The sequence below is a fragment of the Ursus americanus genome, chromosome 7, assembly GCF_024610735.1.
Source record: "Ursus americanus isolate L20-20 chromosome 7, mUrsAme1.1.p, whole genome shotgun sequence".
NCBI lineage: Eukaryota > Metazoa > Chordata > Mammalia > Carnivora > Ursidae > Ursus > Ursus americanus.
In genome coordinates this window covers 79,630,899-79,657,786 of record NC_142133.1, presented here as the reverse complement: position 1 = coordinate 79,657,786, position 26,888 = coordinate 79,630,899, and the positions used below count along the sequence as shown (strand labels likewise).

Below are 26,888 nucleotides of genomic sequence, written 5' to 3'. Positions count from 1 at the left end.
CCTGGGACTCGCTCTGAAAGTAGGCCAGTAGGGAGGAGGACGCCGAAGGAGTCAGCAGGCCCCGCTGCCCCCCTCTGGGGGCCGCAAACACCCCATCAGGGTCTCGCTCCCTGGGTTAAGCACAGCCCACGGTGCAGACACGAAACTCTATGATGCTGGCCGATGACTTCATTCAGTCCCATGGTCGGTCGGATCCCAAGAGCATCTGCGGATCTCGGGTGAGGGAAGGGGCCCCGGGAAGCAGGGGGAGTACAGAGAGGGTGTGCCAGCCAGACTGCAGCTTGCACAGATTTCCTGGGAGTCCAGAATTATAAAAAAAAAAAAAAACAATGGAAATCATATTAAAATCAAAAAGCGAAAGGGATCCAAGAGGTGCATAGTCCGTGCCCTGCCGACACAGATGCATGCACTGGGGTCCAGTGAGAAAGAAGAGTTTCCCTAGTGGCAAAGGAGGATGGGCTCCCAGCCCCTTTGGGCTCCTTCACTGAAGGGGTCTCATCAGAGCTGCCCTTGCCTCCTGGGCTCCCTCCCCACAGAGTTCTGCCCAGTGACCAGCCCCAAGGGGCCTGGCACACCCGCCCAACAGAGCCCCAGGAGTGGACCCAGCTAGGTGGCCAGACCAGCTCCCCTGGCCACTGGCTTCTCACAGTTTCTGCTCAGTCAACAAAGAGTGCCATCAGATGTCATCAGAGGTGCCACAAAACCACAGGCCCTTCAGATAAAGCCAGAGACTGCAAAAGACCCTGACTCAGTCCCAGGAGGACCGAACGTGCCAGGTGGCTCTGGCCTGTGCAGAAAATGCCAGAATGAGGGACACCTGGGTGGCTGAGTCAGTTAAGTGTCTACCTTGGGCTCAGGTCATGATCTCAGGGTTCTGGGATTGAGCCCCTCATCGAGCTCCCTGCTCAGCGGGGAGTCTGCTTCTCCCTCTGCCCCTCCCCTACCCCATGTTTGTGCTTTCTCTCTCTCTCTCTTACTCGCTCTATCTCAAATAAATACATTTTTTTAAAAGTCTTAATTAAAAAAAGGAAGGAAAGTTCCAGAATGGGCAAATGGTGAGCACAGGCACATAGAAGGACTCTTTGCGGCCTCCCGGAGTGTGAGCCCTCCCCTCTGGGTGGGAGTTTTTCAGGTCCAGGGCAGGGGGTGTGGGCAGCACCCAAGGGGCTGCAGGGGTGTGGCTCTGAAAGCTGGGCAGACACCAGCGCAGAGGAGCCGCAGCAGGCCCTGAAGCAGGGAAGGAGCCCCACGTCTGAGGAGCAGGTTGGGGTGAAGGCGGGGGGTGCTGCTGTTGGAGGCTGGCCGGGAGGGGTGCGGGGAGGACTCGGCAGTCTCAAAGCCAGGGGTGAACGCCACACACCCCCTCTGCATTCAGGGCAGGAGGGACGGTGACAGTAACTTGAGACACATCTATTTGCCATGATTCCAAAGAGGGAGTCCTTTCTTAAATTCTTCCTTTGTAGCTGTTTGAGACAGACACAGAGAACGCCCAAGTGGAGGTCGCCGTGTGCCCAGTGAGCAGGAAAGAAAAGGCCCACTGGAGTGGTGGGTGTTGGGGCTGTAGGGGTCAGAGGGGGGGGGCAGAAGCCCCCAGGGAGGTTCTGGGGGCTCCGGGGAGCCCTCCCCAGCCCTCAGGCTCTTCCTGCAACAGGACTTGAGCTGCCTGGCAGCCCCAGGGAAGTCCCAGGACTGTGGTCGCCATGGTTGGTGGACACTGAAATGTCAGGAATGTCAAACTCAGTACTTCCTGCTCCACAGGCATCTTCCCTGGGGGTGCGGGGTGGGGGGGTCTTTAAAGAGAAGTGTCATGACTGTTACTATTTATAGAACATGATCCTGCACACAGAGTGTTCTGGAAGCGTGCATGTGTGCGTGCGTGTGTGCGTGCGTGTGTGTGTGTGTGTGTGTGTGTCCAGCCCCAAGATCTTCAAATAGGGGCCAGAATGACCAGTGCCAGGGCCTGGGTTCCATCCAGCTCCGCCCAGCCTCGCTGTGTGGCCTCAGACAAGTGGACTCGTTAACTCTCCCTGGGCCTCTCTCCTCTCATCTTTGAAGAGGGCTCTAACCCTTCAGAGGTCACACAAAAATCAAGGAAAATACTAGATGTAAAGGAGGCTGCCTAGCATTACTTTTTAGAATAAAGTGGTGTGTATACATTCATTCATTTACTTTCATTCATTCATTCATTCATTCATTCAACAAACATTCCTTGTGCTGGATGCTGAGAGATCAGCAAAGAAGAAGAGGAATTGGTAGAGCACTTGGTCTCAGAAAATTGACAACTTAGTAAGAAAGACAGACATGAATGACAAACACACAAATGTGCAGATTTTCGTTCGAAGTCACTGAGGGCCAGACGGCCCCTCTACGAGCAGGAATAAAGCACTAGATGGGGGAGGCTGGAACCTCAAGGCCAGGTCAGCCCCGGATGTGGGCCCAGGAGGACCTGAAGCCCGGAAACCTGCCCAGAGGGGACAGGACAGGAAGCTTATTAGCTAGGACAAGACCAGGAGCCTGGGAATTTACCCAAACGGGGTAGGGCAGAGGACAGCAGGTGGGGTCCTGGGCAGCGGACCAGTCGGGGGAGGCTCAGGGAAAGGGGACTTAGGATGTGCAGTCCTTTGGGGGAGCAGTAAGATGATCAGAACCCTTCAGTTCCTGAAGGAGTAGGGTGCCAAGGCCACAGGGGGACCCCCACTAGGAGGTGATGGTGAAATATGTCACCTTGCCCTGATAACGAGCAAGCGTCAGCAAATGCCAGTTTCGTGATTAGGGAGAGGAGGCTGTAAAAACACTCGGACACTAGTATTTCACGTGTCATCAATGCTGCAGAAAAGCCAACAGGACTGTGTCGTAAGTCCCTTTGATGCAATGTTAATTGGGGAAGGCTTCAGGGAATAACCTGGCGTGGCCAGCTGGAAGTGGGTGCAGAATTCCGTGGTTACAGGAGGAAGCCCACGTCGCAGTTTTCAGAGAAAGCAGACCAGACATGAGCACTTGCGAAGGAGAGAAATGTCCCAAGAAGGCAGAGTCAAGCAGAGAACTGTGGGAAAGGCAGCAGGTCTGAGCGTGTTGGTTTGGGCAGGACTTGCCAGGCAGGGAGCGCCCCGCGACAGGAGGACAGAATGGGTGGCTTGGCTGGGCGGGGATCCCCCAGGGCAGCTCCAAGTAGCCCAGGGGCCGGGTGGAAGCCCAGCCGGGGTGGTGCTCCGTGCGGGGTTAGGGAGCTGCCCTGTGGAACAGGGCAGGAAGGGGAGCCTTAAGGAGAGGTCAGGGTGAGCCATGCAGAAATGGAGGGGCCCCGCATGAGGTGGGTGTCGGGAGAGGCTCGGGGCCTGAAGGGGCCACACTGCGCACACGGGCTCCACGTGTGCGCTGGAACTGGAAGCTTGAAAGCAGAGGCATCCAGTCGGCCCTTTGGGGGAATGAGGAAGATTGGTTTGAGGTTTTAAGAATTGTTTGTTTGGGCTTTGTTCTTCCTAAGAAATTGAAATTGAAATCTGAAGGAGCCTCAGCTTATCGTTGAAAATCATCTTGACTAGGAAAACCAAACACCGGAGGCCAAGACAGACTTCTGCAAATCCGAACTCCCTAGAGCAGGTGGAAGGAATTATCGTGGCAGATCAGCTAATTCAGAAAAGAGGGAATGTGGACAGCCAGGGCTGGCCTGTTCCTGTGGTCACACCGGTCTCCCAACCCCAGACCTCTTCATTCCCTGCAAGGCCAGCACCATAGGGCCTATGGCTCCCCGGGGGCGCTCAGCAAACACTCGATAACAGAATGAGCCCACGGCCGGTCACAGACGGCTAGACTCACAAGTGTCACACAAAGTCCCCTGGGCAGCTAGTCATTTAGCACGACATGGACAGCAATTTCCCAAAGTATTTTCATGGTAGCAGCATGATTTCATCATTTTCCTTTCACCTTGGGTGACTGTTTTATGGTGTCCTAAGGCATTGTGCAATTCCACGGAAATGCAGCACAGAGAACGGAGAAGCAGGACAGGGATGATAAGAGCCGAGATCTGGGTGACACTTTCTAATTGACAAAGTGCTTCTGAGGCTGTGCCAGTGTGGACGGCTTTCGGGGGAGACAGAGGTGAGGGGCGTGGAGAAGAAAATCCTCATCGCCCACATACAAGAAGACGCCGAGAAATGTACCCGCATGCGGCACCACAGAGCGACATGCGCGTCTGTGACGTTGCCAAACCCGTGAGGTTTCCCACCCAGGCCGACGGGTGATGTGACTTCTCTACCAACGGCGACAGGAAGACAAAATAAGAGGAAAGTTGGAGGAAAGGCTCAGCCCTGCACCTCTGTGTCCAGGGACTCTTGAAGAAGAGGTGAGCTGGCCCTCGGACGTCTCCTGCGGAAGGAGGATATGGACCCGGGCGGCAGCCGGACCGGCGCCAAGCAAAGATTTGGCGATCGGGTCCCTCTCCGAGGTGACTTTTTGGGGAATGAGTGAGGCCGCTGCCTCATCACCTAGGCCTGCCTTGGATGCTTTTAGAAACGTCTCTCTTCTTCGCAGAGTGGGGAGAATTCATTAGCGTCTGCAAAGACCTTTCTGATCTTTGTCAAGAGGTGCTCTGCCAGCTCTGATTAGCCAGGGAGTCCGCTGTCCCTGGCTTCTCTCTCTCTTCCTCTGTCTCTCTCTTCTGTGTCTCTGTCTGTCTGTCTCTCCTCCCTGCGGTCCCCGTCGGGGTCAGCAGTCACCAGTGAGCACCTGGCTGACGTGGTTGGTACATCTACGTTGCCAGTGTACCACCCAGATCCCACACATCTGCGGGGAGATGGTATCTTGTCCGGGGTGACTGACACCGCCTGCACCCCACCCCTGCCCCTCCACCCATGAGGAGCCAGCTGCCTGTGGGAGCCCCAGAAAGGCCTCCTCCCACCGCCAAGGACAACTCCCCCATCACTTCCCACAGGCGCTGGAAATCCCTCCATTTAAAAATCTGCTCCTCGGGGTCTTGGGTGATTTTTCTAAGCGTGCAGCAGGAGGTCGTAGTGGAAAGGGACACAACCACAGGTCGGAGCGCCTGCTTCTGGGCTCCCTCCCGTCGGTTTGGTGCTGGCTCTGCTCTTCCTAGCCCGGTGACCTGGGATAAACCCACTCTCTTCCTTTCTCAGTTTCTTTTTTTCATTTAAATGGTGCCACTAATGCCCGTCTGGCAGGGCTGGGGAACGGATCAGGCGAGATAATGGATGTGAAAGCCCAGCGCTGCAGAACCGTAAGAAGCATTATTATTACTAAAACACTGGTCGCTGGTCGCCGGTCGCCAGGCTCAGGGGCTGGCTAAGCCCCAGTAAGGATTAGTTGGCAGCTCCCCAGGCCCAAGGAGCCACCCGGGGTGGCCAGATCAGAGGAACCAGGGGACCACGGTGGGGAGGAAGACACAGAAGAGGAAAAGGACGGGCCCCCTGCTGCTGGTGCCACTGCGCAAGGCTTAGGGTGAGGAGGGGCCGGAGATCTTCTCCCGGTTCCCCAGAAAACAGAGAATGGCCCAGAGGGTTCCGTGCTGCCAAGCCCCTCTCTGCTATGGTGCAGGGAGGTGAAGCCTCAGGGCCACTCAGTCTGTGGAAGAAGCATTAAGAAAATTAACCAAATGTGTCTGGGTTTATGCAGACACATCACTCAGGTAATTCAGGCAAAAAGCCCCAGTTTTGGCATGAGTAAGCCACATCCGTCAGACCAGAGTAATTGCTTTCTTTGTCAGAACTTCCTGGATAATCTCCTCCGCTTTGTTTGGCTGAGAGAACCAGCCTCGCATCTGGGAGCCTGCTTGCCAAACATGATTGGGTCCTTAGAGATGAAGGGCATAATGTGAGCGATTTTCCATAAACATGTTGGCACATGTATTAATTATTACAAGGGGGAAATGTGCCCTTGTGTTCCATCTGGGAGGATGACGCCGTGGATGGGGTGTGCAGAGAGGGGACACGCTGCTGATGGAAACATAGTAGCTCCTTCCCAGCAACCTGCGGGGTCCAGGCCCCGGGCTGGGCATTTTGTATGAAAAATCGCATTTAGTCCTTTCCACAGCTCCAGAGGCAGCATTTGGGAATGGGAAGAACTTGGGTTTAGAAGCCAGATCTGAATGGATTTTATTCCCTACCCCACCATCGACTGTGTGAATGAGGCAGGCAGGTTGCCTGTCTTGCTAGAGCTCAACTTTCTCCTCTGTCACACGGAAGTGAGCGAGGTGGCCTCACGGTGCACTGGGAGAAATCCGTGTCGTCACAGCTGGGAAGCACCTGCCAGGCACATGGCAGGCACATGACAAATGGCGGCTCTGGGGTCACGTGATGAGGATGCTGAAGAGCAAGGAGGGGAGGAACCCACCAAGGACACATTGCTAGCCAACCGCAGAGCCAGATCTGTTTCGCTCCAAAGGGCAGGTGTTTTGCTCGGAGGCCTTTTAACTCATACCCCTGACAGCATCTAGCACCACAGCTCGATGGAAGTCTTACCTCCAGGACTTGCAAGCGGGTCGAGGACGTGATCGTGCATTGCATTGCTGTATCCTCAGCATCTCTTTGCTGCATAGCTGCCCAGAAACGTTTGTTAAATGATAGAAGAATTAAGAAGAGCCTAGAATGGGGGTGCTTGGGTGACTCAGCTGGCCCAGTGTCCAACTCTTGATTTCAGCTTAGGCCATGTTCTCAAGGTCTTGAGATCGGGCCCCACGTGGAGCTCCGCAATGAGCGTGGGGCCTGCTTGGGATTCTCCGTCTCCCTCTGCCTCTTCTCCTCCCCCTGCTCTCTCTCTGTCTCTTGTCTCTCAAAAGAAATAAATAAAATCTTAAAAAAAAAAAAAAAAGAGCGTAGAATGGATGGCTGAGCTGAGTCAAGGTAACCATGTAACGGGTATCCAGCATGTACCCGGTGACTCGGGGTTGGGACATGAGGGTCCCTCACACCACGTTTGAACACTTCCTGACACCTGCTTTCACGGCAGGAAGAGGGACGGCCACAGGAGAAGAATCTGTCAGAGGCAATGGACATCCCTGCAAACAGAACGACACAAACTGGGGGCCGTAAGGAAACTTGTGGTAAAAGGAAAAAAAAAAGGATAAGATTGAATGGGAGGATGGGCAGAAACATACTTTGAAAATGCTAGAGCCCACAAAAGAGAAAGGGACTGTTGTTTATGTGCGTAACAGAGGTTTCTACGCACAGAATCCCATAACGGTTAGCAGGGATCTTGTCTGGGCTTCCCTGGGTTGTAGTGAGAAGGCAGTAGAAACAGAGGCCAGGACTGAAGCCCACTTAATGCACACATAGAGCTGTGGGCCTAGAAGAATAAACCCACTGCGGTGGCCCCACCCTTAATTACTTCCTGTGCACAGCTCAGATTTTGAGGCCACAGGGAAGCAGTTCCCTTGACCCCAGAGGAATGTAGATGCACCAAAAAGAAAACGCTCCCGTTAGCTCCAGATGGGCCGGTGTGGGGGTTCTGGCCTCCGGGGCTGCTCCATGCTTACTGCAGGCCGCCATCTTTCTTCTGAAGGACAACACCTTTACCAGGCAGGCTTGACGACGCTGGAGCAACCCCCCACCACTGCCCAAGCCCCCTGCTCGGTGGTCCACTTTAGCCCAGCCTGTCTGGCCTGGCCCCTGGCGTGGTACAGGCCATGTGCCGATAATTGTTGCCTGGAATGAATCGGAAGCTCCCCCCATGCCCCTGGCTGAGAGCTTCTGATGGGGAGGGGCTGAGGCTAGCATTCCTTGTTGCTTCCAAAGACAGCACTGTGACCCTAGCAGGCCTGATGATGAGCTATTGATTTGATCTCCTCCAGACAGAAGGCAAAGTCTGCGTCTGGGCAAAACATCAGCTCTTGCCCCATGACATGGCTCAACCCTCAGAGGCCTTGGCCCCAGCCTGCTGGGAGAAGTCACACTGCTCCCAACAATCGTCGCAGGGCCCTCCGAGAGTGGCTAATTAGGGTCTTACCTGGCCAACCACAGCCTGCAATCATGAGCTCACAGCTGGCTTCCTATTATTGCCAGTCCTTCCGGGACTCTGCCACCTCCCTCATAAGTGGCATTTGACTTCCTTGATCTGCATAAACAAGAATTCTGTTTTATTCAAACAGCAACATTGATTGAAGGAGGTACTCTGTACAATGCACTGTGCTCCCACCTGATGGTGGTGTCAGACAAGACACACGTGTCCCCTGATGTCAAAGAGTTAAGGACACAGTGGGGAAGTGGGAGAAGACAGTTGAGTGGCACCCAAAACAGTGACCTAGATACACATGCTGATCAGAGGTCTTCCTGGGTGAATCCATTCATGAACTGGGCAGGTGAACAGAAAATGGAACCAAACACAGTGAGATGTCTTTTTATCCGCCATGATGGTTAATTTTATGTGTCAATTTGATTTGGCTAAGGGATGTCCAGATAACTGGTAAAGCATCATTTCTGGGTAAGTCTCGGAGGGTATTTTCTGGAAGGGATTTGTATTTGAATCAATAGACTCAGTAAAGATCACCCTCAGTAGTGCAAGTGGACGTCATCCAATCCGTTGAGAGCCTGATTAGAACAAAAAGGTGGAGCAAGGGAAAATTTACTCTTTGCTTGAGCTGGGACATTCATCTTCTGCCCTCGGACATTGGCACTCTCAGGCCTTCAGAGTTGGGCTGGGACTTATACCATTGGAAGGTCCAGGTTCATGGGTTTTGAACTCATACTTACATCATCAGCTCCCCCGGTTCTCAGGCCTTTGGACTTGGACAGAATTACACCACCAGCCTTCTTGGTTTTTCGGCTTAAAGATGGCGGATGTCAGGTTGGGGTGGATCACACAGCTGGGTGTAAGCCACTGTTAAGGCCCTAGATTTCAGGTTGGGCAGTGGTTTCACAGGTGTTTATTCCATTCCTTTGCAATGGGCAGCAGGTCAAGTGTAGGTGCTTGGAACCACTGGAGCGACGCCCAGAGCACCGAGGGCCCAGACCTTGCCCTTGCCTTCCAGAATCGCTGCGTTCCATGGTTTCATCTCCTGAAAGAGAACAAAGGCTGGGTGTGAGCAGGTGGGGTTGGTGACTACAATCCAGCACTCATCGTATAGGGCACGAAGAAGGGGAATTGCCTCCTATCGCTCGGATCTGCCCATCCCTAATTGGTACCTCTGAACTGACATACCTTTCACTAGAACAGGGTAAGTATTCGAGGACTGGAGCAGACCCCACCCAGCTTCTAGAACATTGACCTGGTGTGAAGGTGTCCCCCCCCCCGAGGGCCCCCAGGACCCACTCTGTGTCTGCAGAGATCATGGCCTGATCTCCCAGCTCAGGTCACCTCCAGGGGCCCTGTGGTCTGACTAGCTCCCACCTTTAACTAACACCCTAGACCTCTGGCTCCCCAGGCTTCCAGCAAGTTCTGCAGCTTGGGCTGCCTTTCTCAGATGACTCTGCCTCAGAGCGTGTAAGAACCACAGGATGCTCCACACCCCTCCTGCCCCTACAAACATATAAACACCCCCGCCCAGCCTCACCTCCTCCATTTACCTCCATCAGGGTGGGTCTCTGCTCAGCTCCAGATAAGCCCTCCTGTGTGCCCTTGACCACACCCTCTCCCAGGGCCTCGCCCCAGCAGCCTTGCCCTCCTGTCTTCAGCCCTGAATCTTCCCATCTCTCTCAAGTCTCCTTTCCCTCATTCAGCCTTTACACATGCTCAGGTCTTGACCAACCTGGCAAGGAACATTCCATGATGATCACCCAGTTTCCTCCCCTTTCTTTCCACACCGCTTCAAAGAAAAGCCCACACTCCTGGGCGGGTTTGCCCTTCTCCAGTACTCAGTTACTTGTGACCTGAATTTTATGCCACGCACCCACACCCAACTCACCAAAATGGTTCTCAGTTCTGCGAGGCCCTTTGGCCAAATGCGGCAGAACACCTTCAGTCCTCACCTTTCCCGCTGTGCCCTCCTGGAGCCCTCCTCAAACTCACTGCTCCACCCACCTCTGCGGGCTCTTGGGCCTCCCCGCTTCCCTCTTGGACTTCTTCTACTCCGACGCCTTCTTTCATTTGCCCCTAAATGTTGAGGTCTATCTTTGGCCCCCTCATCTTCCCCTCTACTTACCCTCCTCAGGTAGCAGCTGTGAGTTGACTCACCATTTGCTGACGAGTCTCCATCCTGTGCCTATTGGTGCCCTTTGGTCATAGCTGTCTGGACGACCAACATCAACTAAAGCTCACAGGTCAAAAATGGAATGCGTCTTTCTCCCCCAAAACTGTTTCCTCTTCTATGCGTCCCCCCCCCCATCAGTGGGCACCGCACCATACCATCCAATCTGGGATCCATTCCCGATTTCTGCCTCCCGCTTCCCTCCCCCACTACTGAATCAGGCACCAAGTCCCACTGATTTTACTTCCTAAGGATCTCTTCTCTCCCACCCTCCCATCACCCTAATTGGGGCCTTAGCGTCTCCAGCTGTTCTGCTAAAGTGGCCTCCTTCCCCGTACCTCCCCAGGTTCATCGCCCAGGCGCTGGCCATGCTACCCTCCTGCCCCGCCCCCTCTGGGGGAAAAGTTTCTGCACTGGGTGTCAAGGTCCCTGGGGGTCTTCCCCAGGTCTCCCTCAGCTCCCTGACTCCCGCCCACCCTCCTCCACCACAGAGCTGCTCCCATGACGTCCACTCATCCCACACACTCGAGGCCTCCCTGGCCCTGGGCTCCTGGGTGCTCCCCTCGCCACCAGGCAATTGTCCAGCATTAGGAAATGGGCTTTATTTTGGCTTCTATTTCATATGTATGAAATCGAAGCCGCATTTCCATGTTAGATTTATTTATCGAGCAGACATTTCTCATACTTCTGTGGTTCCATATCTCGTGCCATGTATGGCAACACATTTCCAATATGTCAGAAAGCAAAACACAAAAAGCATAAAAAAGAAGAAAACAGAACTGCATATTTATTCTAGCAGTGGGGCAAAGATACATTTCTGGCTCTTGAAAAATTGAGCCTGTCATCAGGCAAGATAGATGGGTTTGAATAAATACATTTTCGTGCAACAAAATCCTACAAAATATGTATTAAAAAGAAAACAGAACGCTGAAAATGTGTCACTGATACAACAAAGAGCTTATTCACAAAATTATTAAATTTGGTAGAACTGCATAACGTTCAGATCTAGGTGTCCCTCCAGGAAGTGAGAACCAATGGCCAGGTGGTTCACTCAAGAGCCACTGTGACATCCCCAGGGAGCCCGGAGCGGCCTGGAGAGAGCCTCAGACGACCAAGAGTCACACATGCAACTGATTTAACGAGCCCACATCTGTCCCTTCATATGTAAAATGGATGTAATTATACCTACTTTGCAGGATTCTTACGCAGATAAATTAGAGGGCCTGTCACTATAGTAAGCATTCAAGAAATGGGATTATTATTATTATCAGAGGGTAAAAACGCACAGCATTACTGGCAATTAAAGATACGGAAATCATGACAACTTAAAGGTAACGTGGCTTATTTATCAAAGTAGCAAAAAGACACCCAGATTCACAGAAAGGCTTGAACAACAATATTCATAGCAGCTCTAGCCATAATTTTCAAATCCTGGAAAGAGCCCAGGTGTCCATCAGTGGATAAATAAATCGTGGTATATTCATGCAAAGGAATACTTCTCAGCAATAAAAAGAATGATTCACTAATAAATGCAAGAACGTGGGTGAATCACAAAATCATAATGCTGAGTGAAAGAATTCTAACAGAAATGATTTCCTAATGTATGATGCCGTCTATATGAGATCCTGGAACTCTAGAGAAAACTAATCTATGGCAGAACAAATCAAAATACTGATTGTTTTTGGAGGCTGGAGTCAGGCAGCGACAGGGAAGGGACATGAGGGAATTTCAGGAGTGGTGGGAATGTTCTGTATGGTGAGAGGGGTTTGCACGTGTTTTGTCCCAACTCGGCAAAGGCATGCTTACGATGTGTGCCTTTCATTATATGTAAGATTCACTTGACAGAGAGAGAGCATGAGAGCACAAGCAGAGGGAGGAGCAGAGGGAGAGGGAGCAGCAGGGAGTCTGATGTGGGGCTCGATCCCAGGACCCTGAGACCATGACCTGAGCCGAAGGCAGACGCTTAACCAACAGCCACCCAGGCGCCCCCATTATATGTAAGATTTACCTCAAAAGGGAAAACTATAAACAAATATTGAACTCTGGTTAATCACAGGCAGGCAGACTAACATACTTGAAGGGCGGGTACTGGTGTCTCCAATTGACTCCGAACTATATGAAAGGGAAGACGAATTCTTAGATGGCTGGATGAGTGGATGTGTGATGAAGCAAGTATGGGGGAATTTTAAGGATAGAATCTGGGTAGTGAGTGTTCACTGTAAAAATTATGTCAAATTTTCTTCATGTTTGTAATTTTTCCTATTAAAATATTAGGACAAAAAAGAATTCACATTTATAGGACATCCGTGGCCAAACTTGTTCATCAGAATTGCCGAGTGACCAGACCAGGCTCAGAAGGACAGGTGTTGTGAAGGTGGGCAATCTGGGGTGCTCTGCTTGGCACCTCTGAGCTGGCATGGGTGTGAGCCTGCAGACTGTCCTTCCTCAGCCTGCCCTCACTGCTCTGGGCAACTGCTGTCCTGCCCCTGGGAAGATGACACAAAACACAGGGGAAGAAAAGAGAGCAAGAGGACCAGAGAGGGGCAGGGTGTCATAGAGTACCAGACACAACTCCGCTGTGAACGTTAGTTTTGAGTTCAAGATATTTGTTTGTTTGTACGTTCATTCATTCATTCATCCATTCATTTTAGAGAGGGAGAGAGCAGGGAGAGGGGCAGAGGGAGAGAATCCAAAGCAGGCTCCATGTTCAGCATGGAGCCCAACACAGGGCTCGGTCTCACAATCCTCAGATCAAGACCTGAGCCGAAATCAAGAGTCAGACGTTTAACCAACAGAGCCACCCAGGAGTCCCCAGGATTTTTAAATACAGTTCCAAACTAGTGACTTAGGGAGCTGGGCTCTGCCGTCTCATCTCCAGGATGTGACCTCCAACAAGTCATGGGGGAGGAAGAAGGAAGAACACGGACAGTCGCTTAGGGTGATGACCAGGTCTGGAAGTGGCATGCACCACCTCCGTCTTCTGTCCGCCAGAATGCAATCAGTTGCCCCAATCTAACTGCAAAAAGGCTGAGAAACCTGTCTTCTTGTGTGCACGGGAGGAAAAGAGGTGTGAGCAGCTGGCCGGTTTCTCCCCCCACCCCACCCTGATAGCCACCGGTCCCAATCCCCACATGCCTAATCCTCTTTACCTTGTTTTTGTTCAGTTTTTCTTTTCCATAGTCCTATTTTTAACATGTTGCAGACATTAATTTATTACGTTATTGTGAGTCCTCCCCAATAAGTCATGTCGGCTCCATGAGGTTAGCGGTTTTGTCTGTTTTATTCACGGGCCCAGAGGAGTACCTGGTACACATACTTGTCGGACAAATGTCTCCTGGTGCTTGCCGAGCGCCGCACGTTTCCCACGCCTCCTCTCCTGCTCCGTCCTTCCCCCATCACCTGCCTGCCCATGGCCATGTCCCTCCTCCTTTATGAAGCCCTCTGTGACCCTCCCACCCTCCTGCAGGACTGACTGTGCCCTTCTGTGTGACACAGTCACTCCTTGTGTCAATTTCTACTGTGCGTTTATCCTGCTGCTTCCCAGTTGTGAATTTGTGGGTCTTCCCGATGAGACAGTGAGCTCCACCAACACCTGGCCATATTGAAGATTTCATGCTGTCAGTTGAGTGAATGAATGAATGAACGAATACTTGGATAGGCCAATATATCCTTCATAATTTGGACAGTCTTTAAAATGGTTGAAACTTGGGGGGCGCCTGGGTGTTGCGGTCGTTAAGCATCTGCCTTCGGCTCAGGGCGTGATCCCGGCGTTATGGGATTGAGCCCCACATCAGGCTCCTCCGCTATGAGGCTGCTTCTTCCTCTCCCACTCCCCCTGCTTGTGTTCCCTCTCTCACTGGCTGTCTCTCTCTCCGTCAAATAAATAAATAAATAATCTAAAAAAAATGCTTGAAACTTGGGGTGCCTGGGTAGCTCAGTCAGTTAAGAGTCTGACTTTGGCTCAGGTCATGATCTCGGGGTCCTGGGATGGAGCCCCACGTCGGACTCCGTGCTTGGCAGGGAGTCTGCTTCTCCCTCTGACCCTCTCCCCCTGCTTGTGCTCTGTCTCTCTCTCTCAAATAAAAAAATAAAATCTTTAAAAAATAAATAAAATGCATGGACCTTGAATATGAACTGGGTAGTAGATGATAGTGTTAAATTTGTTGGGGATGAAAATGGCATCGGAGGGCACAGCTATGCATGTCAGAAATAAATCCCAAATTACTCACCGGTGAACTCTGAAGATGTCTGAGATTTACCTTACAGTCCAATTAAAATTTAAAAATGCATTGGTAGAGAGGAAGGCTAAATGAAACAAGATGGAAGGAGGCCAATAACCATGGAAGTTGGGTGGTGGGTACCTAGATATTCATTACACTGTTTATCCACCTTTGCGTTCGAAGATTCCTTAATAAAACTTGGACGCAGTTGAAGTAATAAGGCCGCCTGCACTAGCTCCGTCCCTGGGAGCTGCCCACCCTCAGCCCAGGCGTAGATGTGGCACATCCCACCTTTCCGGCTCTGACAGGAAGCCATCAGTGTAGGGACACTGAGGCAGACCCGAAAGCAGGAAAGCCAGCCTGCACAACGTGTCCCGTTTCCCAGGCCGTGGGTCCGCCGTGCCCACTGAGGAACGAGGGCAGATGTGCTCATGAGAGGAGGAGAAGCTGCCCAGGGGCATCCGCAAACATCCTCCTAGCGTGTCACGGCTGGCGAGGGGTCTTAAAACCCATCTAATTCAACTCCTTTTTGAAAGGAATCCATGAATCCAAGGTTGAGTGATAGAAAAGCAGCAACAAGAGCAAAACGAAAACCCTCGTCTGGGGTCCCTTGAGCTTTTCTCCCCCCCCAGTCTCTGATCTATCTGCTAAGAGCGTCTATGTCTCATAAGCCTTTTTTTTTTTAAGATTTTATGTATTTATTTATTTAGAGAGAGAGAGAGCAGGGGGAAGGGCAGAGGGACAGGGAGAGATAATCTCAAGCAGACTCGGCACTGAGTTCAGGGCTTGATCCCAGGACCCTGAGATCATGACCTGAGCCCAAACCAAGAGGTGGACACTGAACCGACGGAGCCACCCAGACGCCCCTCTTCCCCTTCTCTCCACCCATCAGAGAGGTAGGCCTGGAAAATGACTCCTCTGTGCTGGTTAGGTGGGTAAATCTTTGTAAAATAATTCAATGTGGCTCACAAAGGCAATACGACTTCCTAAAATTCATCAAATTAAAATTCAGAGTCCCTTGGAAATCTATGAGTTAATGCGTATGTCGTAGAAAGAGCATTCGTGGAAAGACCCGCCAACTGAAAAGCAGAAGCCTCCTTGTTCTCTGCCTTCCGCGCACAGGTCAGACGAGACTGGCCTGGTAGCTGGGTGTGTTTTAAATGCATCACTCGGCATTGTTCCACCATCAACAACTAGCATTCGGGGCTGGCTACTGTCCCCGGGCACTCGGGGTTCATCCTCGGATGCTCCTGACAATCCCAACGTGAGAGCCTCAGCCTCCCCCACAGATATAGAGCGTGAGGCTCGCGGAGGGCGGGTGGCCGGCCGAAGGCCCTCGCCCAGTAAGGGTTTCAATCAAGTCTGTCCAGATCACAGCGTATCCGCTTTCCACTCCGCCCAGCTGTGTTTGAAGAATCTGAATGATTTCAGCTAAATTAGGATCACCTCTAAAGGACCAGAGACACCTGCCATCCCAAAATGGAGCAGCAGACAGTGGACGATGGAACGGAGCATCTTCTCTGCTCTGCAGGCAAGGTGTCCGGCAGAAGGTCCTTGCCGTACACGTGCGGCGGCCATTCCAGGCTCCTGCTGGACCAGGGCCACGGGGCGACAGGCCGGCGGGCGCTGCTGGCTGACTCGCGGATGGTGTGATTCCACGTTCACTTTCCCAGTCAGACTGTGCCAGTCGGAGGCCTGATACCAAAGTGCCTTTCTCTTCTCACCTGTAGCTCTGGCCAGCGCAGCGGAGAGGACCCTGGAGAGAAGAAGAGGCCGCTGATCTTTCACTCCTCGCCTCCAGGGATGTCCTTTTGGGGGGCAGTGCCTCCAGCTCGCCTCCTGCTTGCTTCCTGATGAGCTCCCCTCTCCCCAGCCTCACTCCAGCCCAACACAGACAGACAGAAAGACACACACACACGCACACACACACACAGTGCCACAAGAAACCTAAGGCCAAGCAGACTCACGGTTTACTCAGTATCATCCAGGAGGGACCTCCAGAGACCACATCTGGCTCCTGGAAAAGAATGACATAAAATAAAGGACAAATGAGAGCACGTGCACACACAGAAGTCTAGGCACAAATGTCCAGCCAGCGCTATTCACAATGGCCAAGGCAGCAGAAACAACCCAAGCGTCCATCAGTTGATGAATGACAAATGCGTGTGGCGTGTCCATACAGACGAGTGTTACTCGGCCCTGAAGAGGAAAGAAATACCAGCACGGGCTGCCACACAGATGACCCCTGAGAACATGGTGCTCAGTGAAAGGCCACGTACTGCTTGATCCCATTTACAGGAAACGTCCAGAACAGACAAGTCGACAGAGACAGAAAAGTAGACTGGCGTCTGCCTAGCAAGGGCAGGTGTGGGATTTCTTTTAGGGAAGAAGAACGTGTTCCAAAATTAACAGTGGGGATGGTTGTGCCACTATTTGAATATAGTAAAAACCACTGAATTGTACGCTTTAAATGGGTTAATTGTATAGTATGTGAATATATCATAATTGAGCTGTAGGGGCGCCTGGCTGGCTCAGTCGTTAAGCGTCTGCCTTCGGCTCAGGGCGTGATCCCGGAGTTCTGGGATCGAGCCCCACATCGGGCTTTCCCACTGGGAGCCTGCTTCTTCCTCTCCCACCCCCCCTGCCTGTGTTCCCTCTCTCACTGGCTGTCTCTCTCTCTGTCAAATAAATAAATAAAATCTTTAAAAAATAATAATAATCGAGCTGTAACCCAAATTAATGAGCAAATGCTGACGTCTCCTTGACCTCGAAGGAGACGGGACAGATGACTTCTGCCTCTCTGGCACATTTCTCACCTAGAAACCTCGGGAAACATGAGAGGCTAAAATACATGGAACAGGCTCTCTTTAGACAATCTTGCAGAGTGACCCATCACCAAAGCCCCCAGAAGACCCTGCTCAGGAAACACAGTGAACACAGGTGTGCAGGAGTGCCCGCCGCAGGTGACAGCATCCGGGACGGGGATACCATGACGGGGGTACCTCCCAGTCATGAAAGGCAAGCAGGTCCCTTAAGCCACAGCTTCCTCTGTTACATGGAGAGAGAATGTAACAGGGTCGTGACAGGAAGGAAGTCACCGGCTGCAGTGTGCGTTCGGAAGGGTGGCTTCTCCCACAATAATTATGGCGCCATCCAAAGGGAAGACCTGAACCGAATCGGCAAAACTTGGCTGACAAGAGGGAAGCATTCATGTAATCCTTTTTTTTAAAAGATTTATTATTCATTTTTTTTAAGATTTATTTATTTATTTTAAAGAGAGTGCGTGGGGAGCAGAGAGGGGTAGAGGGAGAGGAGAGAGAGTCCCGAGCAGACTCCACACTGAGCGAGGAGCTTGACTCGGGGCTCAATCCATGACCCGAGATCATGACCTGAGCCAAAACCAAGAGTCAGACACTCAACAGACTGAGCTGCCCGGGTGCCCCAAGCATTCATGGATTCTTTGAGGTCATTCATCTCAGTATTCCAAGCATCCACAGCGGAGAGACTCCAGGGCCAGTCCTCAAGGTGAGCAGGGTCTGTGACCCTCCCGTATGAAACCTCAGAGCAGGAGAGCCCAGCTGGCAGAATTGCACAAGGCATCAGTGTGTCATATCAACACGTCACACCAATCCATCACTTGTGTGGCCTCACCTAACAACTTACCCTATTATTTCGTTTTTAATCATCAAATGTGCACTGAATCTGTACCAGATGCCAAGTATGGGGCTGGATACCACACAAGGTACAAAGGGAGAAGTTGAGTCCCTATATTCGAGGAGCTCAGAGCAAATCTGTGTGAGGTAGGCAAGGCTGTTGCGTGTCCATTTTTCAATTGAGGTCAAGAAAGGCTCAATGACCTGCCCAAGGTCTCATAGCTATTTTAGGTCCTAGCAGTATTGAGACTAAAGCCTAAGGGTCCAGAACGCCAACCTCAGGTCTTCTTCCAGTGGCTCTGGGTTCTCTCTTTGCCACCAGAGCACAGGTTGAAGACTGTCAGTGGCACCACTTCCCTCGCCAATAACCACACACTCAGCACACTCATCAGGACCTGCCATGTAATTTGCAAGGACCAATGCAACATGAAAATGCAAGAGTCTTTGTCAGCAATCACTAAAAATTTCAAGATGGTGGGAGTAGAGCATGAATCCAAGCTGAAGCCTCTTCTGCCCAGGTCACACACCCCTGAGGCCAGCCTTGCCCCGAGTCCCTGTCACACAAATGCCCAGATACGCAGAGCAGATGTATCTCTGTGTAGCTCTGCTCTCCGCCTCCAGCAAGAAGGAAGGTCTGCTGGGCTTGGAGCTTGCTCTGACCCCACAATGAGCCGCCTGCCCTATGGCCACGTATTCCTTGGGCCAGCTGACCCAGCATCCTTCAGCATTTTCGACTTTGCAGATTTGCAATTTCTTGGCCAACACTGCCGCCTCCTTCTTTACATGAGAACCCCAGGCTCCCTTGCCAAGGTTCAAGGCAGGGAGACACAGATCCGTGAACACTCCCCCCGGGCACGACAGGGGAAATATCTACTCAGCGCTCAAGCACTTTTGGCAGGGGTCTCAGAGCTTCACTCGCCTTATGCAACTGTTTTCTCCCCCAGAACGTAGTGCCGGCAGCTGTCTTGCAGAAAACCAGACAGCTCAGACAACCAGTGAATCTCTCTTTTTATTCATCAAGCAAGCCTTGTTTTCTCTGAATAATAGGTACATAGGAACTGCAGACAAGCCGGAAGCTATGAGAATTTCAGAACTCAGAAAGCTCATTTTGTATTAATTAGGCATCAGACACAGAGAAAAGCGAACTAATCGATGAATTAGCTGTGAGCCTTGATCAAGTCATGTTCCCTCTGTTACAGTTTGAACCCATGTCCCCTAATAAAGATAAGTTGTCCTGACCCCCGGTACCTCAGAACGTGATCTGATTTGGAAATAGGGTTGTTGCAGGTGTATTAAGACGGGGTCATACTGAAGCAGAGCAGCCGTTAATCCCGGAGGACTGTTTCCCCGTGCATCGAAGAGACAAACACACACACACACACACACACACGGGGAGAATGCCACGTGAGGACGCGGGCAGAGCCTGGAGCGATGCGTCTACAAGCCAAGGAGTGACGAGGTTTACCAGAAAACCACCAGAAACACGGAGAGAGCATGGAGCAGATCCTTCCTCGCAGCCTCAGAAGGAACCCACCCGGCCCATGCTTTGTTTTCAGACTTCCAGCCTCCAGAACAACAAGAGAATAAATTTCTGGCGTTTTCAGCCACCTAGTCTGTGCACCTCGTCACAGACCCCGAGCAAACCAATACATCCTTGTCTGGAACATGACATGGGCCTGGACTGGCGTTCTCTGAAGTCCTTTCCAACTGCACATTTCTGTTATGCTGGCCTCGATCACATCCCTACCTTCAGCCCAGAAAGAAAATACTCACTCAAGTCAAACCCACTCCAGATTTCTAGATCCTGGAAACCTGGAAGGGGTGCTAAGATCTTGCCCACATGGGACCAATAAATCCATGATGAGAACGGAGATCTGGACTCGGCCTCAGGATCCAGGGAGAAGCTGTGGCCTTCCCGGAGCCTCACGGGCCGGAGGTCTGAGCCATCGACCGCAGTGTCTGTTTGCTGGCAAATACGTCCACACGTCCACACACATGTACACACACTGGCGTGTGCATCTACACACACACACACACACACGTGTCGGTATTTACATGCATACACACCAATACACACACACACACCTGCATGGGTAAGTGTGTGTGTATGATATATTTTAGATAGATAGATAGATACCCTGGTTATTATTTCTCTCTCCATATGCTGGTGTATGTGCGTGTGCATACCAGTAAGCATGTATGTGTATATATACATACTGGTATGTATGCATGTGCATATATTTATATGTATATGTGTGTGAATATCTATTTACTAGTATTACGATGTACGTGAGTGTGTACATATGGGTATGTACTTACATGTGTATTTACTGGCACACACATGCACACACACACAGAATGCTTTCAGGTGTACTATACAGCCTCTAGTTCCCAACCCCCACCCCTTCCTTTTGCCCTACACTCGGTCCCTTCTCTGAACTTAATTTGCATTTCGGGGTACAGGGCTCTGACCCAGCAGCACCACCTCCTGGTCACCTTGTACTTCTGGCAGAACCTCAGAGGCCACCGGCACTCTGATGGGAAGAAGAATCCAAGGGGAGACCTCAGGGGATGTCAGGATCACAGGGCTCTCAGATGACCCCAGAAGCCCATTTGCAACTCTAGAGAGGGACGCAAAAGGGTCAGAACTGAAGTCAGTGAATCGGAGAGAGTGGGGAAGGCTGAGCCCCAAAAGAGTTTGGGGGACCTGGGGAGAGCGGGAGAATCTACGCTGCAGAGGGCAGGATGAGAACTTGCTGGTACAGGCCCTGCACTTCTGTGGCCTGATGGGTAAGCTGGCCCCAAGCTCTCGCTCAGCCCTATAGCCGACCATGGCCATGCCTCTGACCGGGGCACTAACCCAGGGTGCCGGAGAGTTTCCCTTACGAGGTGGGGGGTGGAGGAGAGATAGTCTAGGGGGAGGGGAGGTTCCAGTGGCTCACAGGCCTGGGGTGCTCAGGTTTCAGGGGAGTGAGCTGGCCCCTGGGAGACCCTGGAGTGGAGGAGAATTCTAGAAGAATCAAGCCAGGAAACCAGACCCTTAGGACATGAAAAGCCTCTTTCAAGGTGGCTCACTGGAACACGGTGGGCAGAGCTGGAGAGGAGCCAGGGAGCCCCGAGTCCCACCAACTCCGGCCGTGTGAGCCCTGGCGCAGCACGCACGGGTGGTAAGCTCCCCATCACCAGCCACCCCTTCCCAGTGTGACCAGCTGACCGTGAACTTCCTTGCTGCAAGCAGGCAGCCACTTTCCCAGGGTTCCATTCTGCCTTTGGGGTCCTTCCAGGTCAGCCCATTCCTCTCCCAGAAGACAAGCTCCATCCACTCGAACACAGCCTGCAACAGGTTGGAGGTGAGTGAGCCTGGCATTCGGCCACCCTCTGCCCAGCCTGGCTGCGGGGAGTCCCAGATCTCCCCGCTCCCCTGTGCTGGGTCTCAACCCCCATCTGCAAAATAAAGACGTTAGAGGGGATGGTTTCAAAAACCTTCCACTGTTCTCTGAAGCTCAAAAGCCATCTAAGAGACTGCCAACCTGAAAGGAGGTTGATAAATAAGTAAACGTGAACAAAACATATCAGTATATAGATAGGAATAGAGTAAATACGGATGTACACACACGTGTGTGTGTATTCACACACATACACGCATAGGTCTCACGGACAGGGGCTGGGAGCAGTGAGCGCCTCAACAGCAATGAGTGCACGCATCACCCAGATATTGACTTTAAATTCCATTCTCCACTAAAGGGAACTGGGGTCCCTTGGAGAGCCGGCTGATTCCAGGGCTGGGGCAGAGACAGTACAGAGTTTTGATATCCTATTATACCAGAAGGCAAGGGGGTGCTCAGGGAACAAGGGGACATGTCAGGAGGACACAGAATCCGCCCAGGGGCTCTCTGTTGGCCAATCTGAGACAGTTTGAGCCCAGATCGATGAACACCCACTGAGTAAACAGGAAACCACGAGGCCATACTGATACGGATGAATAAGTTGCAGGTCTGACGAAGAATGGGGCAGTCACACAGTCTCAACATACCACCCACAAGTGTTGATGAACGGCAAAGGGAAAAAGAAGAACTCCTCAGAGAAGCCCAGCAGAAACCATTTAACCAAATGATCAAGGCGAGCATCATACTAATGGGACTCATGGAAACCACGTGCCACTCGAATAGCACTTGTGCGATGTTCTTGCCAAAGACATTTAACCTGAATCTAATCAGGAGGGAACAGCAGACTCACCCAAACGGGGCGGGGGGTGGGGGCGGTCTATGAAATAACTGGCCGGGATCCTCAAAAGTGTCAAGGTCGCAAAAGGCAAGACTGAGGAACTGTTCCAGACTGAGGGACAGTAAGGACACTGACAGCCAGGTGCCACCTGCAAACTTGAGCTGGATCCACTTACTCTAAAGGAAACCCGGGGACACCTGGTGAGACCTGAATGTGGGGCCACCTCATGCCCACTTCCGGATTGGGAGTGATGGCCGTTGCTAGGACCCAACAGGACAAAGTCCTTACTTGTAGAGAATGCAGTGAAGTAGTCAGGGGCGACGGAGCCTCAGGTGGACAACTTACCCTCAAATGGCTCCAGAATAAAATATGTAATTTGTGATAAAGCTTTTCTGCAAATTGGAGATTTTCTTTAATTAAAAAAAAAATACATGCACACCTATGAAACTCTGGCAAATTCCCGAAAAGAGGAGAGCAGCGCTCTCTTCCTTCCAATGAGGAATTCTAACCGGGAAAAACTCTTTAATTGCATATACCCAGCACAAGAATCTGGCCCATGGAGTGGGCTTCCCTGGCCCCACCCATGTCTTCCCACAAGTGCTCACAGAACAGACTTCAGGAAGACAGGAGAAGGGCACATCTGGCAGCCCAAGCCTGAAGAGCATTGGCACTTAGGGTAACATCTGCTTTTACTGAGCACTCACCATGTGTATGGGGCTTAGAATCAAAGAGACTAAGCATTGAATCTTGGCTCATGTTGGCTGTGTGACCTTGGGCAAGTCGCTCAACCTCTCTGAGCCTCAGCATTCTGTTGTATAAAATAAAGACTATAATGTCTACCTCTAATCTGTAGTGCAGATTAGAGAGAATATGCTGAATATCTGGTGCAGTGCTGATTTCCCAATTGGACCTTTGGCAGGCTGCCTCAGAATCCCCCAGGAATCTTTTTCAAATACAGATTTCTGAAACCCACTCCTAGAGATTGCGATCAAGCTCATCTGTCCAGTTTCAGCTACACCTGCTTCACCTCGCCCACGTCACACTTAGACCAAACAACTTACAGTTTCCCAAACGCGCACAGTACTTCTTACTATCACGCTTGTACATACGGTTTACCCACCCAGAATGCCCTTTTCCTTTGCCTGATTGGAAAACTCCTACTCATCTTTCAAAACCCGCTGAAACGTATCCTTACTTGTCAAGCCTTTCCTCATCCCCACTTCCTAGTACTGCCTCCTTCGACCAGTTGTTACTACATCAATGGAAAGCATAACTACCTTCCCTTTAGCGAATCTTTATTATGTATGCCATATTTCACATAAAGTATGTCATTTAAAAACAACCACACCAGGGACTAATGATTAGCCCCATTTTCCTGTTTACATATGAAAAAGCTGAGCTTAAGCAGCTTGCTCCTGGTCCCCCAGCTGGTGAGACAGAGACAGAGCCAGAGCTCAACCTCCAGAGTCTCTAGCTCCCGTCATGATTGTCTTGGCTCTGCCTCCTTCGAGGTCAGTTCATCTCTGGTCCTCAGCAGCCAGCATAACCCCTGACGCACAATCAGTAGGGATCCATAAAAGTTGGTCCTGTCTCCCAGGTCCACACGCTTTTCGGTCACACCAGACTTTCTCTGGGCTGGGTGAGACTCAGAGCGAGGCGCCTCTGAGGCTGGGAAAACCGTGTGCCTTCCCACAGGGACTGAAAGAAGCCGCTCCTTGTCTCCTACGGAAAGCATCGGCCTTCCTCGGGGTGCAGCACTCGTACGCACCAGCAGATGGCGCTCCCGCCCCATTCAGGCGCCACCCCAGCCTACAGGGCGCCCTTGGGGTGTTTCCACTGGGCATGTGTCCGAAGCTACGATCGTCAGACTCAGCTCGGGATGAGAGAATCAACGTGCAGATGACCGAATACAAATATAGAGAGCAGGACACGTACTGAGGCACTTCCCTCCTTCTCGGGGAAACAATATCCTCCCTGGCTGGGGAGGAGTGGACTTGCTAAGGCTCTAGGGAAACAGTGTGGCTGGGCCCTCTGTTGGGACAAAGGATGCAAAAGTGTAGCATGTGACCTTAAACCGCCGAGCCGCGCACGGCGTCCCCTCTGCACCAGGCCCTGTGCTGGGGTGAATGGGACCCCAGAGTCTAGCCTCATGGCAGGTTCCCCTCAGAACAACCCTTAGTCACGGTATTAGGGTTGTTGACTTATTTACAGGTATAGTTACATTTTTCCAAGCCCAAATTTAGTACACATGGCCCAACAAAGCATTCCAGATGCAAACCTTTTTCTGGAAAGTGTAGCGGAGGGACCCCCACCTCCACCCATCCTCCCCCCCCCCCATGTTGGCATTTCTGGGCTGGTGACTTGGGGATGTGTGAGCAGGACTGGAAAGTTTGGGTCCAAGAGCTGAGACGGGTGGGGGGCAGGCTGCCGGCAACATGGCGTTGAGGCGAGTTTGGGGTCTGCTCCTCTCACAGAAACTTCTCTTCCATGGGCCAGAGCAAAGCTCTCTTGTTCCACCCGGTATTCCGTCCCAAGCCTCCTCCTTCTCTCCCTCTGCGCCCTGTCCTTGGAAATCCTACCCAAAGCCGTGGTCTTGAGTATCTGAGATGCCTCCAGGCCACCATAATTGGATGTACGCACATAAGATAAGTATATAAATGGTGTTGTGGTGATTACACAAATCTATGTGTGTCATAAAACCACAGAATTATGCACACATACACTATACATATTAACTGGTGCGATCTGAATAAACACAGTAGGCTGTACCCTCCTGGCTTTGATAACTGCAGTAGTTCTGCAAGATATTATTACCACTGAGCGAAACTGAATGGAGGGTACATAGGACCTAATTGTATGTTTTTTGCAACTTCCTGTGAATTTGTAATTATTTTAAAATTTTTTAATTAAAAAAAAGACGTCTGTAAACCTGAATCTCCGTGTCCAGCCCTGTCCCCCAGGCTTGTGCGTCCAACGACCTTGCCCGACTCCAGATTCCCCCCCGGTTTCCTCAAACTAGCACGACCCAGGGACCCCATCTCCCTCCCCCACCTCCCAATCCTCCACCCACCCAGTTGCTGCCGGGAACTCGAGGCCAGAAACCTGATGTGGGCCTCACCTCCCCTTTCTCCCTCGCTGCAAACAGGTCCAGAGGTCCAGGCTGTCTGCTCCAGGCACATCTCCGGCCTGCAGCCCTAATGAACCTTTTCAAAGGTTCCAAAGCCATCCAATCGTTTTGGCTTCCAGGTGCTGAACGTGCTCGGGTGTTGTTTTAAAGTGTGATTATATGGTAGACACAGGGAACTAACACAGGAAGTGACAAAACTCTCTCCTTGACCTAACCCTAGTCAGGCTCCCTGGGCCTCCAGACCTCGACCGGGCTGTCCTTCCTCGGAGGGACTGCATCACCAGTCGTAGCCAGAATCCTGATACTTCAGTTTTAAAACCCCCACCCTCTGCTCGCCCTTGATATCTGAGCAGGTTCTCACGGGCCTCTGCCCCAGGTGATGTCTGAACTCCCCCCTCCCCGCGGCCTCCAGCAAGAATCCTGCTAGGGCAGGTTAACCAGAATCCCACTTCCCCACCACTCCCCCGCCCTTCCCTTCAGCAACCCTCCGTCCACCGGCCCCCACCCCACCTGTGGATAGAAACGCCCACCTGTCCATGCTGCTTCCAGAACCAACCTGCTTCTGGTCCGAGCTCTCCTTTCCCCTCTCGCCATCGGTCCTGGTGGAAATCTATGTTGCCGCTTTAGCTACGGGCCGGCTCTGGTTCTCTGAGGAGAGGGGAAGTAAGATTCACTTCTCTGGCTGAATAAGGCTTGCAGAGCAAAGGGCTAGTGGGAGGGAGACATTTGCTGCAGCCTCACAGGCTGCGGTAGGAAAGGGTCTAATCCGTGAAAGCAAGTGGTAGAACCTGAACTTCCAGTTTCCAGACCTGAGGAGCCCAGAGAAAGCTTGTCAGCAACTCCCCGCTCCACCATCTGTGGGCTCTGAGGCCTGGAACAAGTCACCTGTGATTCGGCTTCCTTTTCTGTAAGGTGGGGACAATGATGCGTGGAAATCGTGCTTCACGGGTTAGACGTTTCATGCAACACGGTGCGTGTTCCATCTGTGGCAGGCCGGCCTGGGACCCGGGCCATCCCCAGCCCTCCGGCCTGGTCTCCTCCTGGGTCTGGCACTGTCCCCTCCCTCGTTGGCAGGGTGCTCCCAGCAGTGGTCCTCCCCTACCTGGCTCTGTTTTCCTCAATCCAGAATTTTTCTTCCGTTTCTCAGAGATCACCCCGTAGGACAAAGGCCTGTGAACTCTCGAGACAGAGTTCTAATCCCAGCCGCCCAGCACTAGGATCCAAGTGGCCTCTGACAAGTCGTGTGTGACCTCTTCACGCCCCCACGTCTCCCTGTGTAAATGAGTCTAACCACACCCACGAGGCTTTTGGTGAGAAAGTGAGAAGAGCCACCCAGATGGAACAGAAGAAGTGTCCTTCAGGGCACGAGCTCCAAGATTCCTGGCCATGAACCCTGGCTCTGCCTGTACCTGCATGACCCCAAGCAGGTGATATGGCCACGTGTGCCTTGGTTTTCTCATCCATAAAATAGGTGCAATGATGATGAGAAACAGCTGTGAATCGGGTTCATCTCCGTAAAGTGCTTAGCCCTT

At 51.9% G+C, this 26,888-nt stretch overlaps 1 long non-coding RNA gene across 2 annotated transcripts; it reads right to left on the bottom strand.

Annotated features, from left to right (window-relative positions):
- Window positions 1–10,783: 10,783 nt before the first annotated feature.
- On the bottom strand, window positions 10,784–26,117 carry LOC123778569 (uncharacterized). 2 transcript variants are annotated; one of them, XR_015725353.1, is made up of 4 exons: window positions 25,887–26,117; window positions 21,220–21,339; window positions 16,320–16,369; window positions 10,784–16,108 (listed from the first exon to the last, which is right to left on the bottom strand). It is a non-coding gene; the product is annotated as an uncharacterized LOC123778569 (long non-coding RNA). The 2 variants fall into 2 exon arrangements; XR_006775949.2 differs by lacking the exon at window positions 21,220–21,339.
- Window positions 26,118–26,888: the final 771 nt, after the last annotated feature.